We start from the raw sequence: 16,706 nt of genomic DNA on the forward strand, positions 1-16,706 counted from the left end.
AAAAAAGTCAGACCAAACCACGCCAAGGATGCCAAGTCTAATAAAGGTCAAAACAGCAGGAAGCTAAATTCAGGGACAAAAATAGCAGCAAGGGGCAATGAAAGCACTGAAGAAATAATGGAATTAATGCATTGACATATCCAGCATTTGGAAATGTCTCCTTATATACGGTATGCACTGGAACTGACATTCAGAAATCTTTATTAATACTCTTTTGGCTCTCAACAATCTTGGAAAATGCTGATTATATGGCTTAACCACAACAAAATCACTATGTTGACCAGGTCAACGAAGAAGAAACCTGAGTTTGACACCTCTTAGCCACTACCGCAAAACCATGCTCGTAGAACACCCCATAGTGCACTTCAGGTGGTGCAGCTGCTCAGCTGCACACACAGCGTAGGATAAAACAAAAAACTGCCTGTCAATGTAGACAATGTTTTTTTCCTCAACAGTCAGTGCAGGACCTCAGATAAGTTCCAGGCTCCATTCGCGGCACTGTTACAGCAATTTAGGAGGTGATTCTAGTATAAAGGAATAGGTTAAGTAACATAGGCCATTACTAGACATCATTTTAAAGCCTGCTCATTCGCCAGGGGCATATAATAATGGCCCATATTACTGTAGTCATCCTTAAAAGAGTGCAGTAATCAACCCTATTACAAGGTGTCCCTAAAAAATCAGTGGCAAGAATAAAGCATTATAGTTCATTACTAGATGTCTCCCTGAAATCCACAGGGATGTAAGGTAATGTGCTTTGATACTGCACTCTCTTTTATTTTGAGTCCTAGTCTAACACAATTTCTCTGAAGTTGTTAAACGAGTGATATTGAACTTAGTATTAATAAATACTTATTACCACGTGCACGATAGAAATGGCGATTATTTGTATAACTATTAAACTAGAAATACAAACGACATATATTACATTGAAGGGGCTGATGCACAATTTTCCTCAGCTATTTAAAACATAGGGTGAAACATAACTGCCAACAATTTCTGCTGTCCCTTACTATTCTGCTAGTATCTTCACATTCTTTGTCTTGACTTCTTAGGCTGTCCTTACTCTTTCTTAGACAGCTTTAGTCTGTAAAATGCGTTTCTAACTTGGCGTATTCTTTGGACAACATTATGAAGTAGGGTGCAAATGTATTGTTGAATCCACTGATGCAAGGACATCTAAAGGATTTTGTGGGCCCTGGGCCAAACATAATTTAGGGGCCCCTGCTCGGAATAACTCTGAAATTATTATCAATTTCAACTCATTGACCCCCTCAGGATCTATGTTCTGATCACTGACAACCCATTGTCGGCCCAAACCTTTAAGGGGACCTCATTCCATTCAGTTTAAAGCCTCTGAATATTTATGAGATACTAGAGAGCTGGGACCCCTTTTCATAGAGTGCAGGGGGGCCCACCAAATTTGCTTTATGCCACTGCCAGCAGTAGCAGTCGGTGGTGGGAGTGCTGACGGGCGGTGACGTGGGGAAGGGGAGGGGATTACGGATTATGGGCAAATACAGGTAAGTAAACATATAAATAAATAAAACAAATTTCATTGTGCACACTTCGATGGAGTGCGCGCAACGAATTAAGGGGCCTATTATCAAGAACGGAGTTAAGATTATCACCGCTTAACGGCAGTAAACTGCCGCTAAAACTGCGATAATGGGCTTGATAATATGCCGTAGAGAATTCCAATAGAAGCCCATGTTCACACCAGAACATGGGCTTCTATGGGAATTCACATGGGCATATTATCAAGCCCATTATCGCCGCTTTAGCAGCAGTTTTTTGGCGTTAAAGCAGCAATAATTTTAACATCATTTCTTGATAGTATGCACCTTAGTTTTATTTTATATATTTACTTACCTGTATTTGACCGTAATCCGTAGTTCAATAAACTCCCACCCTGTTCCTCCCCCGCCTCACGTCACCGCCCGGCAGCACTCCCACCACAGACCGCTACTGACTGCCAGCGACAGTCTAGAAATCTCAATGATGGGGCCCCTAGGAATGTGGGTTCCCAGGGCCAAAGCCCACTTTGCCCATGCCTTAAAACGTCTCTGCACTGATGGACTAATGACTCGGGAGACATGGTGTGCCAGCATCCATCCAGCTTTGCCAACCAGCAACTATTCACGGTCAAGACACCAAATAAAACAGACAACAATGTCCCTTAAGAGCACCCAGTCAGGCCAACGGGAATGGGGAAGATAATCCTTGTGACACAGTTCTGCAGCAAACTCCTAATATGCTCATTATCCATGGCCAAGAGTCAGGTGGCCAATGTGTGTGACAATTTCTCTGTTCCACCTCCTCATTAAGTGCCAGCTGACAACTTGACTCTCCCCTACATCCATGTGCTGGTGAAGCAGATGGGACAGCTAACAGTCATCCTAGCTATTGAATGCATCAGCACAATAAATGCTGGGACAGTAAATTCTTAAGAGGGCTGTGGCTCCTCATCAAGTATTCACTATTCAGCATGCTTCACTCTGATGCTCCAGTTCTGGACAGCAGTTACTCGCCCAATCCAGTCCGTGTGCGTATGAATCACTATAATGCTGACTACTGAGTGGCTACAGATTTCCCTGACTGAAGAAAAACTTGTGGGTGAAACTTTGCATAATTGTTTCAATACCTTTCTTATCGTTAATGTATCAAGATATTTTCAACTTTTCATCTCCTCTTAGGTGTGCCTAGGTCCTTTGGGGGGAGGGGGAGGGGGTTGGGATGTGCCACCCTTGTCCCCTTACGACCCACTGATTTGTTTTTATTTCTGTACTTCAAGAACCAGAAGGACAGATTTTCTAAATGTATAAATGCAGAAGGAGCCAACATGTTAAGCTCCTATTGACCAATCAGAATGCAGTGGTTTGACAATCCTAGATTCTCACACCCAGCAATGGCCAATGCCATTTTTTGTGTTTTTGATTCTACGTCCAATTTATACTTCTTGAACTAGTTCAAATACCGGATTGTCAACATGGCACATTTATTTGTGGTTTTCTTGTGAAACATATTTACCCAAAAAACACAAAGCCTTTTAAAAATTGAGGAAGCACTGTCTGCCGGCCTAATATGTTCACTTGCTAGGCCTCCTGCTGTTTACATGAGCAAACGTTCCTATCAAACGTTGGAAGGGAAACAACTTTTGCCCCCACGCCTTCTGAAGAGTCTGTTCCAAACGTTATAAAATAATCATAACATGATTAAAAGCTTTGTTCGGAACTGATTTTGCAGGTTCAATTAATGTGGCCAAAATTCCATCAAATGAAAAAACACATTTACCCATAGACTGAGCAACTTAACCTCAACTACTCTCACAGTCGCTTTCATTTACTGTGCTCAGCCACTTCCTTTCAAGTATACACGCCTTGAATGATTACACACACACACACACACGCCAGTAGGTATATATAGTTAGGATTTTTTCTCTATGGGATTTTTGAAAATTCTATGTCTAATACCTTTGGCGTTTGTGGACGGAATTGGCTGAAATTTTCAGGAAAATTGAACATTTTATTTCTGAGCAGCCCCTGAAAATGTGGGGGGGGTTCGTCAAGGGGGGGGCGAGAAAAAAGGGGGGTCCCAAAACGTGTTTTTAACATTGAGTTTTCCATAGGGCGGTTGGCCTCACTTTTAGCCCGAACGGCTGAATGGATTTCCACAAAACTTGGCAAAATTGTAGGGACTGGTAGCCCGATGTGCCTTTGCTAGGTCTCAATATATGTGCTTCAGTGGATTTTGAGAAATTAACGTTAAAAAAAAGATGTATATCTGTAACAGCGGACCGGGCAGCGCTCCGGTTCGCGGACTTTTCGCGGTACGGAGCTTTGTGAAGCGAAGCTGATTGGTTCTCCGGCGTCTGTGAACATTCCAAACAGTCCGTAGAGGCCGCCATCTTGTCTCTCGGTAGGATCGAGAGACAAGAGGAGGCCAAAGCGAAGGGGCAAATGACCATAAGGGGGCATAGTAGATCCTCGCTGACCCCTAGGTTTGATGTGGAGGTTTTAAAAGGGCCCCGCGGGGCAAAAAAAAAAAATAATAATAATAATCGAACGGCTGAATGGATTTGCACGAAACTTGGCAAAATATTAGGGACTGGTAGCCCGATGTGCCTTTGCTAGGTCTCAATATATGTGCTCCAGTGGATTTTGAGAAATTAACGTTCAAAAAAAGATATATATCTGTAACAGCGCTCCGCTTCGCGTACTTTTCGCGTTACGGAGCTTTGCGAAGCTGATTGGTTCTCCGGCGTCTGTAAACATTCCAAACAGTCCGTAGCGGCCACCATCTTGTCTCTCGGTAGGATCGAGAGACAAGAGGAGGCCAAAGCGAAGGGGCAAATGACCATAAGGGGGCATAGCAGATCCTCCCTGACCCCCTAGGTTTGATGTGGAGGTTTTAAAAGGGCCCCGCGGGGCAAAAAAAAATAAAAATAATAATAATCGAACGGCTGAATGGATTTGCACGAAACTTGGCAAAATTGTAGGGACTGGTAGCTCGATGTGCCTTTGCTAGGTCTCAATATATGTGCTTCAGTGGATTTTGAGAAATTAACGTTCAAAAAAAGATATATATCTGTAACAGCGCTCCGCTTCGCGGAGATAAAATTATCTCTGTATTACCTAGCTGTTGCTAACACCAGTTAGCGACCGCTAGTAGGAGATAGCGACCATCTTGGGCCCCACTTTGCATGTCAGTGATATTTATCACTAATGACATGCAAAGTGGGCATGCCAAGATGTTAGCGACTTGAAACAGTCGCTAACATCGCTATCTCCTATTACCAACTTTTGGAGATATTCGTGCTAAGCGCGAATATCTCCAAAAGCTACCACCAGCCCTGAGCAGTTCTTAGCCATGTTATCCAATGGGAGGTGGATAACATGGCTAAGAGCATTAGCTCGGTAATGCATGAATATCGCTGAGTTTTCAGCGATATTAATGCATTGCGGTCGTTTTTTATGGCATTTGCGATAAACCTTGATAATAGCAAGGTTTATCTGCGATAATTTCTGACGATGCTTAGCGGAAAAAAATTCGTTGCTAAGCATCGTTAGGGATAAATATCGCTTAACTTTGGTAATATGCCCCAACGTCTGTTAACGTTCGATTCGAAGGAAATCAGGAAGTGTTGAAAAACATTGTCTGCGCCATCTTGCCTTTTTTCAAATGCCACACTTTTGTCGTGCACGGCAGCCATTTTAGATGACTTGACCAGACCCACTCTCTGCACGCTGTCGATCCTTAGCATGGCTCCCCACCCTCGCAAGCATCTCCCCCAGGCACTGGTCACCCCCGCTCTCTGTCTTATGCATGGGTAATAAACCTCCCCCCATCTGCGCTGTTCTTCCCTGAGAATCACACCCTGTGCCCGCCCGACACCTCCCTTTCGCCCTATTCACTACCGCACCCTCTGACACTCCTTTTCCTCTGTGTCCGATTGTCCAGGCCGGTCCTAGGCTATCAGCTAGCCCTGCAGATGTAGTTTATGGCCCCAGCTGTAAAGAATCACCCCTCTTCAAAGGAGTTATAGTAGATCAAGGCCCACACTCGATGAGATCCGTCACAGCACACGCGTTCCTACTATCTGAAAACCATCCTGTATTGTGATTAGGGAGGGGACCGAGCCTGAAGCGGAAGATTCCAGGGATGACTCTTTGTACATCAAAGTTTTTACAATTATGTGTCACATTAAAAATATATAGCACTCCAACAAAGTAGTAAGATTATAAAACTTTAATAACTTATAAATATATACAACAAAACAAAAACAGTAAAAACATATAAACATTTTTAGGGAAAAACAACGAAGTAGCGGTCGGCTGTGCGAATAGTCCCAACGCAGCACAACGTCCAGATTTCTGGACGGCACCCAGGTGATGTTGCCTGGGTGCCGCACTTATTTCGGCATCCGGCGTGGGGCGTCGCGGGGGATGGGTCATCAGTAGCAAACTGTTGTGCGAATAGTTCCAAGGCAGCAGAACGATGGCACCAAGGTGATGTCCAGTAAGTTGCCGCACTGGTTTTGGTATCCTACAATGCTGCTCCCAATAACGGCGTGGGGCGCCCTGGGGGGGGGGGGAGGCGGCGTGAACGGGCCTCTCCAGGTGGAGTCTCGTCTGTTGTAGTGGGGCGCCCCTTTACCGTTTCAGTTGCCATTCCGTCCGCTTTTGGTCCACTGTGTCAAAAGCCGCAATTCAGCTGAGTTGCACCCACTCTTGCGGTGCAGCGATAGGCGGCTGCCACAGGACTCTCAAAATGGCGGCAGGCTCTTTCCTTTTTGGGCCTGGTCCACTGAAATGGCCCTGGGACACCTTGGAAATCGGACGACTGTCTGCTAGGTCTTGTACCCCATTCTCGAAAGCGTCCCCTCCGCCTTGAGGATTCAACAAAAGTTTTGGGGGCCCCCGACTCCTGCAGGCTTCTGGTGGGGAGCGGCTGCCATGATTGCTCGCGGAATGACCACGACGGAGCCACGAGATGGTGGTGCTTTCATGCTGACGCCAGCTTCAGTCTGAAACATCCAGAAACAAGGTGGGGCTTTCATCGTTTGGGAAAAAAAAAAGTTTTCATCCAATGAAAAGTGTTATTTTTAGGTCATATGATCAAGCCTTTCATCATTAGGAAACCAAAAGTAAAATGAACCAATGAAAAGTTTTATAAACAAGTCACATGACCTGTTATGCGGCATAGGGTATAAAATGCGGAGAAAATACGTTGGCACGTGAGGCGGCGTCAGTAGCGGACCGATGTGCGAAAAGGCCGAAGGCAACACAACGCGCCAAGATCCGGATGGCACCGAGGTGGTGTCCAGCAAGTTGCAGCACTGGTGTGGCCATCCTACAATGCTGAAAGTCGGCGTGGGGCGCCCCGTTGGCCTGTGAGTTCGCGTCAGTAGCGGACCGATGTGCGAATAGGCCGAAGGCAGCACAACGCGCCAAGATCCGGATGGCACCGAGGTGGTGTCTAGTAAGTTGCCGCACTGGTGTGGCCATCCTACAATGTTGAAAGTCGGCGTGGGGCGCCCCGTTTTGGCACATGAGGCGGCGTCAGTAGCGGACCGATGTGCGAATAGGCCGAAGGCAACACAACGCGCCAAGATCCGGATGGCACCGAGGTGGTGTCCAGCAAGTTGCAGCACTGGTGTGGCCATCCTACAATGCTGAAAGTCGGCGTGGGGCGCCCCGTTGGCCTGTGAGTTTGCGTCAGTAGCGGACCGATGTGCGAATAGGCCGAAGGCAGCACAACGCGCCAAGATCCGGATGGCACCGAGGTGGTGTCTAGTAAGTTGCCGCACTGGTGTGGCCACCCTACAATGTTGAAAGTCGGCGTGGGGCGCCCCATTGGCCTGTGAGATGGCGTCAGTAGCGGACCGATGTGCGAATGGGGCCAAAGGCAGGGCAACAATATTTTCGGAATAGAAGACACCACAAGGCGCTGAGATGCCAACATCCGGATGGCACCGAGGTGGTGTCTAGCAAGTTGTGGCACTGGTGTGGCCATCCTACAATGGTAAAAGTCGGCGTGGGGCGCCCTGTTGGCCTGTGAGATGGTGTCAGTAGCGGACCGATGTGCGAATGGGGCCAAAGGCAGCGCAACAATTTTTTCTGACTAGAAGACACCACAAGGCGCTGAGATGCCAAGATCCGGATGGCACCGAGGTGATGTCTAGCAAGTTGCTGTACTGGTGTGGCCATCCTACAATGCTGAAACTCGGCGTGGGGCGCCCCATTAGCCTGTGAGATGGCGTCAGTAGCGGACCGATGTGCGAATGGGGCCAAAGGCAGCGCAACAATATTTTCTGAATAGAAGACACCACAAGGCGCTGAGATGCCAAGATCCGGATGGCACCGAGGTGGTGTCTAGTAAGGTGCACTGGTGTGGCCATCCTACAATGCTGAAAGTCGGCGTGGGGCGCCCCGTTGGCCTGTGAGATGGCGGCAGTAGCGGACCGATGTGCGAATGGGGCCAAAGGCAGCGCAACAATATTTTTGGAATAGAAGACACCAGAAGGTGCTGAGATTCGGTTAGCACCGAGGTGGTGTCTAGCAAGCTATGCAGCTGAGTTGCGTGTGCACTTGCGGCGAATAGGTCGAAGGCAGCACAACAATGTTTTCTGAATAGAAGACACCACAAGGCGCTGAGATTCGGTTACCACCGAGGTGGTGTCTAGCAAGTTGCTGCACTGGTGTGGCCATCCTACAATACTGCTCCGAATAACGGCGTGGGGTGCCTGAAGGGGGGGGGGGGAGGCGGCGTGAACGGGCCTTCCTAGGTGGAGGCTCGTCTGCTGTAGTGGGGCGCCCCTTTACCGTTTCAGTTGCCATTCAGCTGAGTTTTGGCCGCTCTTGATGCTACAGCGACAGGCGGCTGCAACAGGACTCTCAAAATGGCGGACTGTTCTTTGGATTTGGGCCTGGTCCACTAAAATGGCCCTGGGAACCTTAGAACTCGGACGCTCGATTTTTTTTTCCTTTCCTCTACATGCAAAAAAAGGTAAATGCCCGGTACGTTATACGCTTCATCTGCCACGATGTACTCTCCAGAGGAACCGAAAAAAAATATAGTTATGGTAACTATACCATGCATCGTCATATGGAGAGGTGGCACCAATTAATTATAGTGCTGCATAAAAGAGAGATTTGGAGGAGAACCCCCGACCTGCCAGTACATTCATCAAAGAAGTGGCACTGACAGCATCAGAGGCAAGGGAAACGGTCCCAAATATTTAGAAGAACTTTGCAAAGATTAAAATGACATGTTTAGATTGTGGCAAATTAATTTCATGTGGACAGATGAGTGTTACTCTATAAATACAGCATATGAACATCATCATAGTCGATGGTTGGTAGAGACATTTTGACTATATCCTGGACCTGCCCGTCCTCGCCCAAAATGGCGCCGGAATAAATGGGACTCGTAACTCCTTGTTGTGTACTGGTTGCAGAACCTTGAAATCACGAGATACGTATGCAATTTTGAAGCACATGGCGGGCGGGGACAAGAATTGATTGAGTATTTCGACATCCCTATTGATATTAAGTTCTGATGTGTTATTGATTACTGTACTATTGAAAGTTCGAATTAACGTCACGCATGGTAATTGCCCGCAAATGTATATCTAGATAATTTTATTGTAACTGGCCCTGTCGTATTTTAATTATAAAATGTACGTCCACCGATTCCGCAACTGTTAGACACCTTAGTTCTTGCAACCTAATGGCCCGCCCGTTACGTTCCTCTACAGTGTAAATGTCTACTCATCATATACGATTACAGTTTGCTCCGTGGCCGGCCCACGTGGTTATAGGCTCGTATTTGTATAATAAAATTTTCACAGTAAAGGTTTTTAAAAGAAAACATGGTAGTAGTATATACATTGGTAAAGTTTTTAATAATAGTCACTGTTTTAGAATCATTAAAAGGCAAGTGAAATAAAGCAGACCAATCACATGAAGGGTAAAAGGTATAATACGCAGGAACGCAGTAAAGATAAATGGTCAAGGGCTGTTGTGTTTTCTACTCCTGCAACATAAAGTGATCGATAAGAATCTCATATTCAGGCGTATCGGCGACTAAGACAGCAGGTCGACCCTCTTTTGCTCAACGGCTCCGTCATGGGACGAAGAAACACCCTTTTTCTCGAAAAATGAATATATTTTACTTGCAGGACAGTTGTAAATTTTCCGGGAAAGTACATTAGCCTGGAACATTATAACATATATTTAAGAAAAAATAATGTTCGGAAGTAATAAAAAGCGTAATTTTTAGGTCATATGACCAAGCCTTTCATCATTAGAATAAGAAAAGTAAAATGAACCAATGAAAAGTTTTATTAACAAGTCACATGACCTGTTATGCTTACGTTACGCGCTGCGCGTCGCGCCCCGGATGACTTCCGGATGCGCTAACGCGGCGCGTCATATGACGCATTACGCGACAACGCAGGTCCAGAATATAGTCAAAATGTCTCCACCAACCAGCGGTCGGAACACAACCCCTTTCAGCAGGCTAAATAGTTCTGTTAAATGACAACAGAAGGGACAGGCAACAAGAACCATCAGTCAAAGAGGGGAGGGCTAGTTCTTCTCTACCGGGTTACATTGGGGCGCTACCGGAACTGATCGAATTGGTAGTCTACAGTGTTTCTGGATGTTTCAGACTGAAGCTGGCGTTAGCATGAGAGCACCACCATTTCGTAGCTCCGTCGTGGCCATTCCGCGAGCAATCATGGCAGCCGCTCTTTATCGTTATTTTGGGCGGGGTGGGTGGCGGAGCCGAGCTGTATTGCAGCCATCATGGTGTGGAGTTCAGTTCATCTCACTAGTTTCGTATTTGTCATGAGGGGTTGTTCTTAATGTTTCTATTTTAGCGAGGTCAAAAAGAGATCCCATTAGTGGCCTACTGATTTTGCTCGATTCCTTTTGTTTTTTCTAATGATTTTTCGTTATCTGCAAAGACTAAACAGAGTATTGCGACTCTGTGTTTGTTTGTAAATAGAGAATGAACCAAAGAGAACCAATTCTAAAACAGTAAATGCTTGGATAACAATCAATCAAATGGAGAGAGAAGCAGGCACGACGTATTACAACGGGGGCAAAGGCCTGCGTTAACTACCTTTCACTATCTGCAAAGAGAGAGTACTCCTAATAGAAATGAGGGGGGGGGCAGCATTCAAAGCAGATCAGTGTGCATAAACACGAAAATGTTTTTACTTACCACGTACTTGACATTCGACAGCTTATGATATTTGCTATTAAAAAACCATTGAAATTCACTGAAAAAACCATAGGTTATAGACCATATATAGTTAGGAATTAGCATTTACAAAACCTTGAAAATTCACTGAAAAAACCATAGGTTATAGACCATATATAGTTAGGAATTAGCATTTACAAAACCTTGAAAATTCACTGAAAAAACCATAGGTTATAGACCATATATCGTTAGGAATTAGCATTTAAAAAACCTTATTTTACCCACACAAAACCATTGAAATTCCATATATAGTTAGTTGCACTAACTATATATCGCGCACCCGCAATCCACTGCTGATGATGTCACATATTACATCATTCATGACATGGTCAGTGACATCACTGATGACATCACTGATGACATCTCAAATGACATCACTGATGACATCACTGATGACATCTCATTTGACATCAATGACCACATCACTGATGATATCATTCATGTGACAATACAATGCATCTCCTCACATTTTATTATAACCTCTGTTTCACCCAGTGTTAAATACAGAGTATAATTTTTGAAACCATTGACACACCAATACTAGTTACTACATACGCACTCACTGATTCCTACGTCTACACACACCTTCACTCATTCACCCATACAATCATTCATACATACAATCACTCATCTTTACAACACTATCATATGCACTCATACACCTATACAGACACTCACAGTCTGCCACTCATCCATGGAGTTACTCACTCACCTAGTCAGTCATGTAAAGAATCAATGACACTTCCATTTTCTTGTCTATACAGTTAAACATAGAGCACCTTACATTTTCAAACATATACTAACACATACTTACCTTCTTATACAATCATTGATACAAGTACACATTGATCTGCACAGAGTCACACACCTCCCAGCCAGCCACACACACACTCAGTCTCCCATACAAATACTTGGGCAATCAATCAATAACCCATATAGTTACTCATACAGCTACTGATCAACACATGCAGCAGTTTACAGAACAACAGACATAATGATGCACAAATTAAGACAGTTTAGTCAGTAACCCATGCACTCAGTGAGACACATTTAATCACTCACTCATACAGTTAGTCATGCACCTACTAAATCCTTCGTCCAGACACTTATACATCCACTCATTCTTCAATATGTAAGACATATTTAAACTTTACAGAAACAAAAAATCACTGGATGTTGTTATCAGTCATGTCATCAGTGATGTCATTTGAGATGTCATCAGTGATGTCATCAGTGATGTCACTGACCATGTCATGAATGATGTAATATGTGACATCATCAGCAGTGGATTGCGGGTGCGCGATATATAGTTAGTGCAACTAACTATATATGGAATTTCAATGGTTTTGTGTGGGTAAAATAAGGTTTTTTAAATGCTAATTCCTAACGATATATGGTCTATAACCTATGGTTTTTTCAGTGAATATATATATATATATATGTATGTGTGTATATAAATATATGCATGTGTGTATATATATTTCAGTTTGTTGCGATAATGTGTATATTCAAAGGCCCTTTGCAACCTTGCACCTAATTATTTTCACTCTCACTCATGATGGAATTCCAGGTCAGCAGCTCAGCTCCAATACTGAGGAAGACATGCTGTGGAGTCTCCAATTCGTGTTTTGTTAAATGTTTCATCCTTGTGATAATCCCATGTCCACATAGTTCTCTCACATGAGGCCCCAGATGTGGAATCTCAGGGCTGTGTGCAGATAGCTCATGATCCACAAGAAAGAAATCATTTTGTTTGGAAGTTTGAACATGTTACCATGTGACCCTCCCTCTCGGTCACCCCCCAAATGTTCCTGAACTCTGCCTGAACTACCCTGTTTGGAAAAGGAGGCTGCAACAACATACTGTTTTATTATACATCGCCTCCCAAGGAGAACAAATGTATCTCTTGTTGCTAAAATAGGTGGGGTCTAATTTAAACACTGTGTGCAATTAATTGTTTTGACAGCCAGAGATTTTGATACATTTGAAAGTCAAAGACATCAAAAACTATTATCCTTTTTGAAGTCGAGGAGTAAAGAATTCGCAAAGAAATTAATAAATGACTGGCAAAACAGGGATGTATTCTCCTGGGAGATGTGTGTAGACGAGGTTCAATGCTTACTTATTTAATTGAAATGTTTATTTCCAGGAAGGATTCCATTACTTACAGCTACTGTTTTTTTTAGTTTGCTGGAATTTTACTTTCATTGGCACAATAGGCTATAAAAGTACCCCTGAATAGCCTCTATTTCTTCATTTTGATAATGAAGCAGTGCTCTGTTTGAAAAACAGAATTTACTTTCCAAATTGCTGGCTTTTATCATATTTGCTTTTTTGTTATTATTGGAGCAATACAATTCTTCCAGAATTCCACAGCAAGAATGCAGAACATGTGATAATAAATCACCACACACTCCAGAACTATAATGGAGTAGATTGTTGATGAATATAATGGCAATATGTATTGACACATTAATAATGTCTGGTATAGGGAGATTTGCACAGGATTACCATGACTGGGATTACAGAAACAATTCAGGTTGCCCATTACAATGTCAGCAATTTAGCACCCAGAATACATTACATTCATTTCAAAATGTAAAGTGCTGGGGCTTTGAGCATGATTCAGGGTTTGTCGGACGAGTTACTCCATCACAAAGATGGAGGATATCCCATATGTATTATTTCGAGTACCATAGGATATAAGGCACCTGTGATAGTACATATGGGATATTCGTCACGTTTGCCGTGTTGCGTAATTGGATTCAGATTCTAGGAGGTGTATTAAATTGGTTAAGATTGGTTGATTTTTTTTTTTTCTTTTTATTGTCATTTCAAATAATCATACAATTTAAAGAGCTGGTGTTAACTTGGAAATTGGGGGCAGGGTTGGAGGTGGGGGGTCGTGGGGAGGGACGGAACAGAGGGAAATACATAGGTAGGTTTTCATTCGCAATCAGTGTCTGAGGATCCCACTACATGCTTCATCTCGTCTGGCTTCATAGTGACTGATCATATAGTTGGCTTTTTCATGCAGGTATTCTTTTTCTCCGGTGATCGCCGAACTCCCTCGAGTGTAAGTGTGCAGTGAAGTCTCTTATTTCCTCCACTTCTCCCATCGCCGCCCAACCTTCTTTGGCCCAGATTCCAGAATCACTAATTGCTGTTCCCTATTTCCTCAGGATTAGTGTTGTCTCGTAGTCTTAAAAATTACAGAAGTGGTTCCCAGATCTCCGGGGCCGGGGCGCCGTGGCAACATTTCCAAATAAGCTGCTAATTGGTCGTGGCAGGAGGCTGCATCTCGCAGCCAGTGGTCTAGTCATGGTGCAGTTCTCCCTCCCCAGTGTTTGGCAACTTGCCGCTAAGCTAGTAATAGAAGCATGGCTAGCTATCATCTATATTCTAGTGGTTCTTCCTTAACATACCCCAAAAGGGCGACTGCTGGCATCCCTGCTGTGGTGTGTCTCGTGATTTGTTGCAGGGTATGATTGATGTACTGCCGTCCAGTAATCTGCATTCTTGGGACATTCCAAGGCCAGGTGCATAAAGGAGGCCTTGTGAGAAATGTGCATGCGTGAGAGCGCGCGCATGCGCAGATCACTCTGAAATGGCAAAGAAGAGGAGGACCGCAGGCTGGGGATGCCACAGTGAAGGTAAGTCGTTTTTTCTTTAATCTTTCATATACTTTTAATTATTCTTAATAGGGTGGTGGAGGCGGGTGACGGAGCAGAGCTCCTCGGAGTTTCCACCAAACTCCCTGGCACCAAACTCCGCGTAGTACCGCTCCGCCAACTCCTCCCAGGGTTAGGTTTAGCACATACATTTATCACTTGCTACAGGTAGTAAATCTATTGGGGGGTTGATCTCAAGCTGGAATGGACGAGGAGGGAGTTGGGGAAGTAAGAGAGGAAAGGGAGAGCATTTTCTGGCGGAGGAGCATGCTCCTCCTGCGATAAAAGAAAGCAAGTTCTTGACTGTTGCTGCAGCCAAAACTCGAATGTGATATTACATCAAATGAAGAGGCAATTCATGCGGTAATTCCGCTCCACCTGACTCGTAACGGACCTCTACATGTGCTCTTAAATCTACCTCCTGAATAACTAAATTACACACATTAAACATCTCGCATTCATTATACCAGAAGGGCACATTGTCAGAAATGGTTATGGGGAATGAACCACCATCCCCAGCATTGAAAACTCTCAGGAGTTTCCAGGATATTGATTTATCAAACTATTGCCTCCGAGTTGTGTAGGGTACTTATCATTTCCTTGAGAGACTACAAATAGCATCACAAACTATTTGGCTACTGTTGGAAAAGTGCTGGTATCCATAGCTAAGAGTTCACAGTAATTTTCCCTGCCTAGACATTAATCTCCAATAGAGGTGAGCTGTTTACAGTGGGTAAAGTGCCTCTCATAAATATGCAAGCCTGCATTTAAAGACAAGACAATATGGCGTTGAACGACTTTGGGCGCAGATGGTTAATTCACAGATTCTGGCTGGCCCATTTTGCATATCAGAGCAGGTGCCCAACACCCCACTGTAATAAGCATTTGCCCTCATGAGCCTCAGGTGAAAGCAAAGGACCTGCTAAAGTTATCAGGGTCCCTCCCCTTTTCACATCGAAGCAGCATTCACCTGCATGGTCCTTGAATGGCTCATTTGTGTCACAAAATTAAATATATATTTACCCCTGATTTGGGGTAGAAGTTATATTGTGTACTTCATAGTTCAATCAATCAATCAAACACTTGTAAAGCATGCTACTTACCCCCAAGGGTCTCAAGGCACTGGGGGGGGGGTGCGGGGGGGGGGGGGGGTGCTGCTCTTGCTCGAAGAGCCAGGTTTTGAGGAGTCTTCTGAAGGTCAGCAGGTCTTGGGTCTGCCGTAGGTGGGTGGGGAGGGTGTTCCAGGTCTTGGTGTTGAGGTGGGTGAAGGATCTGCTGCCGGAAGTCGTTTATTGGATGCGGGGTACTGCGGTGAGGGTGAGGCAGGTGGAGCGGAGCTGGCGGGTGGGGGTGTAGATGCTGAGTCATCTGTTGAGGTATGCTGGTCCGGTGTTGTGGAGTGCATTGTGTGCGTGGGTGAGGAGCTTGAAGGTTATCCTCCTGTTGATGGGGAGTCAGGGCAGGTCTCCCAGGTGGGGTGTGATGTGGCTGCAGCGGGGGATGTCGAGGATCAGACGTGCAGAGGCGTTTTGGATGCGTTGGAGTCGTCTCAGGAGTTTGGCCGAAGTTCCTGCGTAGAGGGCGTTTCTGTAGTCCAACCTGCTGCTGAGTAGGGCCTGGGTGACCGTTCTTCTTGTTTCGGTGGGGTTCCACTTGTAGATCCTGCGGAGCATGTGGGGGGTGTTGAAGCAGGAGGAGGAGACGGCGTTGACCTGCTTAGTCCTCGAGAAGGTGGAGTCGAGGATGACCCCTAGGTTGCGTGCGTGGTCGGTGAGTGTTGGGGCTGTTCCCAGAGTGGTCGACCACCTGGAGTCGTCCCAGGCAGAAGGGGTGGATCCGAAGATGAGGACCTCCGATTTGTCCGAGTTTAGCTACAGTCGGCTGTCCCTCATCCATTCGGCGACAGCCTTCATTCCTTCGTGGAGGTTGGTTTTGGCTGTATGGGGGTCTTCGGTGAGGGAGAGGATCAGCTGGGTGTCATCGGCGTAGGAGATGATGTTGAGGTCGTGTTGTCGGGCGACGTGGGCGAGAGGTGCCATGTAGATGTTGAACAGCGCTGGACTGAGGGATGAGCCCTGGGGTACGCCACAGATGATCTTGGTGGCATTGGAGCAGAAGGGGGGGGGACGGACGCTCTGTTTTCTGCCGGAGAGGAAGGATGTGGCCCAGTCCAGGGCCTTCTCTTGGATCCCCGTGTCGTGTAGACGTGCTTGTAGGGTATGGTGGCAGACTGTGTCGAAGGCGGCTGACTGGTCCAGGAGGATA

This window comes from Lissotriton helveticus, chromosome 10 (assembly GCF_964261635.1).
Source record: "Lissotriton helveticus chromosome 10, aLisHel1.1, whole genome shotgun sequence".
Classification (NCBI taxonomy): Eukaryota; Metazoa; Chordata; class Amphibia; order Caudata; family Salamandridae; genus Lissotriton; species Lissotriton helveticus.